The sequence below is a fragment of the Orycteropus afer genome, unplaced genomic scaffold, assembly GCF_000298275.1.
Source record: "Orycteropus afer afer isolate SDZICR_OR568_19922 unplaced genomic scaffold, OryAfe1.0 scaffold00330, whole genome shotgun sequence".
Lineage (NCBI taxonomy): Eukaryota > Metazoa > Chordata > Mammalia > Tubulidentata > Orycteropodidae > Orycteropus > Orycteropus afer.
The window spans coordinates 2,094,496-2,098,761 of NW_006921917.1; positions in this window are offsets into that span (position 1 = coordinate 2,094,496).

Consider the following 4,266-nt stretch of genomic DNA (forward strand, 5'->3'; position numbering starts at 1 on the left):
TCAAACCCACCAGCCACTCCTCGGAAGGAAGGTTGGGCAATCCTACTTCCGTAGTGATACTGCCTCGGAAACCCAAGGAGGGGTCGCTATGAGTCGGGCCGACTCGACGGCACATAACAACAACAACAACAATGTTACTGTGCGGTGTGTTGTAAGTTATTTCCACTGGTTTCAAATGTCTTTTTTTTTTTTTTTGCAGTGGTCTTTAGGAAACATTTTTAGGCAGTCACTGAGTACACTCTGTGATCTGCAATGTTTAACTGTTATGTAGCCGTGTAAATATAACATGTCAATCATTTAGCATCTTTGATTTGTTGTTGTTACGTGCCATAGTTGTAGGAAAACAAGGTCATTCCTTGCCCTCTGTTGCAAAGAGCCAAAGGTGTACTGAGTATGGATACTCAAGAACACAACAGAGAGAATCACTTCTCTAAAAGGTCTGTCTTCTGGAGCAAAGGGGTACACATGATTATTTAGGGAGATGGGAAGGGGGTTGAAGATCCTTTGGATTGCCAGGAATGTCTTTGTTCTTTCCTGGTTGCTCCAGACTCGGCATCTGTCTTCCTAGGGTCGTCTGGGTTCATAGGTTACAGTTCTCAACTGAAACCAGTCGTGGAAGAGGGTTATGCTTAGAATACATAATTGAAAACAACAAATCTGAACTCAGCATCCGTAAAGAGGTTGGCTATTCTATTTACTAAAAAGAGAGCAAAAAGGAGGGGAAAATAGCAAGTTAGTCACTATGATTAATGACTACTTTAATCATACTAATAGGAGCTCTGGTAGCATAGTGCCTAAGGCACTTGACTGCTAACTAGAAGACTGGCGGTTCAAACCCACCAGTCACTCCTCGGAAGGAAGGTTGGGCAATCCTACTTCCGTAGTGATACTGCCTCGGAAACCCAAGGAGGGGTCGCTATGAGTCAGGGCCGACTGGACGGCATACAACAACAACAAAGGGAGCTCTGGTGGTGTAGTGCCTAAGGCATTTGACTACTAACCAGAAGGATGACGGTTCAAACCCACCAGTCACTCCTCGGAAGGAAGACTGGGCAATTTATTTCCATAGTGATACGTCCTTGGAAATCCAAGGAGGGGTCACTATGAGTAGAATCTGACTCAATGGCAGTGAGGTTTTTTTTTTTTTGTTGTTGTTGTTTGTTTTCTTTTTAATCATAGTTGTTAGTTTGTTAAAGTTCTGTAATTTTCAGTGAGGGGCCCCTTCAGCCTTCTACACCATTATGGTGTTGGGGAAGAATATTGAATACACCATGCACTGCCAGAAGAATGAACACATGTGTCTTGGAAGATGCTCCTTGGAAGCAAGGATGTGAGACTTCTGCCTCAAGTACTTTGGTCATGTTACCAGGCAGGCTCAGTCCCTGGAGGAATCAGGCTTGGTAAAGTATTAAAAACTAGGAAACTGCTCCACGAGATGCATGAAGTAGTGTTTCTTTCTGTTGTGCATTGGTCACTGTGAATTGGAACGAACTCACCACCACCTAACAACCACCAGGTACCATCCAGTCAGTTCCGACAACAGAACAAAACACTGCCTGGTCCTGTGCAATTGTCACGGTCGTTGCTATGTTTGAACCCGTTGTGGCAGTGTCCATCCATCTTGTTGAGGGTCTTCCTCTTTTTCACTGATCCTCTACTTTACCAAGCATAATATCCTTCTCCAGGGACTGGTCCCTCCTGATAACATGACCAAAGTTCTTGAGGTAAAGTCTCCTCATCTTTGCTTCCAAGGAGCATTCTGGCTGTACTTCTTTCAAGACGCATTTGTTCATTCTTCTGACAGTCCAAGGTATATTCAGTATTCTTTGCCAACACCATAATTCAAATGCATCAATTCTTCTTTTACCTTTCTTATTCATAGTCTCTGATTTAGGAATATCATTTGTATAAATGGGATCTTTTCTGGGGTGACTCCTCACTTGGCAAGGACGCTCACTTTGGAAACAGTTAAGACTAAAACCAAACCACACCTGTTGCTGTGGAGTCATAGGGCAGAGGAGAACTGCCCCATAGGGTTTCCAAGGCTATAAATCTTTAGAAAGCAGACTGCTACATCTTCCTCCCTGAGAGCAATGGGTGGGTTGGAACTGCCAACCTTTCAGTTGGTTAACAGTCAGGTGTTCTAGCCATTGCACCACCAGGTCTCCTTATTTATCACCAGTAAATGTCTGTAATCTTGTGCATATTTGTAAACTCCATAATTTCAATTGTGTTAATATTACATTTTTTTTTTAATTTCAAAAACTAAAGTGAGCACATCTCGGGTTTTCTATAAAATGAACAAATCCAAAAAACTAAATCCACTATAGTTAAGTCTGTTCCTGATCATAGTGACTCTATGGGATAGAGTAGAACTGCTCCATAGTGTTTCCAAGGCTGTAATCTTTACAGAAGGAAACTGTCATATCTTTGTCCTGTGGAGTGGCTTGTGGGTTCAAACTGCCAACCTTTAGGTTGGCAGCTGAGCACTTTAACCACTGTGCAACCAGGACTCATCTGTTGTTGTTATGTGCCGTCGAGTCGGACTCGACTCATAGCGACCCCTCCTTGGGTTTCTGAGGCAGTATCACTATGGAAGTAGATTGCCCAACCTTCCTTCTGAGGAGTGGCTGGTGGGTTTGAACCACAAGACTTCTGGGTAGCAGTCAAGTACCTTAGGCACTATGCTACCAGAGCTCCCCAGGACTCATCTATAAGATGATAATTAGTGTCAATCATACTTGGTGTTACAAACCATCTGTTGTCAAGTCCTCCATATCATAATGGCAAGAAAGGCCACCTGCAATGTTTAACTCTTAGGTACCTGTGTAAATATAACATGTCAGTCATTTAGCATCTTTGATTTGTTGTTGTTATGTGCCATTGTTGTAGGAAAACAAGGTCCTTCCTTGCCCTCTGTTGCAAAGAGTCAATGATCACAACAGGTTTAAGAGGGCAAGCAAAAGGTGTATTGAGTATGGATACTCAAAAACACAACAGAGAGAATCACTTCTCTAAGTCAGGGTGTGACTTCCCTGGTCGTTGGAACACCACCCAGAAACTTGGCAAAGCACCTCCCTTGTCCAGTCAGTAATTGAGAACTCCACTCCCACTCTTGCTTGCTAGCACGTGGAAAAACACATGTCTAAAAGAAAGTTATTAAAACTCAAACACACTGTTAGACAAACAAACAGACAAGTTACAAGAGTCTAAAGTTCTACAAAGTAGGAGGTCTCACACTGCCAGACCTCAAAACCTACTACACAGCTACAGTAGTCAAAACTGCCTGGTATTGGTAAAATGACAGACATATAGACCAATGGAATAGAATTGAGAACCCGGAAATAGATCCGTCAACGTATGGTCAGCTGATCTTTGACAGAGCCAAAGTCCATTAAATGGGGAAGAGAATATTTGTTTAATAAATGGTGCTGGCAAAACGGGATATTCATTTGCAGAAAAATGAAACAAGATCTGTACCTCACACCATACACAAAAACTATCTCCAGATGGATCAAAGACTTAAATGTGAAACCTAAAACTATAAAGTTCCTCAAGAAAAACTAGAGGCAAATTTAGGGGCCCTAATATATGGCATAAATAGACTATCAAGCATAACTCAAAATGCACAAACAGCAGAAGAGAAACTAGATGAATGGGACCTTCTGAAAATTAAATTTTTATGTGCTTCCAAAGACTTCTCCAAAAGAGCCAAAAAGAGAACCTACAGATTGGGAAAAAAATATTTGGCAATGACATATCTGACAAGGGACTTATCTCTAGAATTTATAGAAAACTCTTAACACTTCAGTAACAATAAATAAATAAATATCCAATTAAAAAATGGGCAGAAGACATTAATAGAAATTTCACCAAGGAGGATATTCTGGTGGCCAAAAAACAGGAAGAAATGTTCACGATCATTAGCCTTTAGAGAGATGCAAATGAAAACAACAATGAAATATCATCTTGCCCCAGCACTAGTAGCAAAGTTCAACAAGACAGAAAATAACAAATTCTGGCGAGGATGTGGAGAGACTAGGACTCCCATACACTGCTGGTGGTACTGTAAAATGGTACAACCACTGTGGAAAGCAGTATGGTGATTCCTTAAAAAGTTGGAATTAGAAATACCATTTGACCCAACCATTCCAGTACTAGGTATATATCCTAAGGAAGTAAGAGCCATGACAACAACAGAGACATGCACACCCATGTTCATCGCAGACTATTTACAATAGCCAAAAGATGGAAACAACCTAGGTG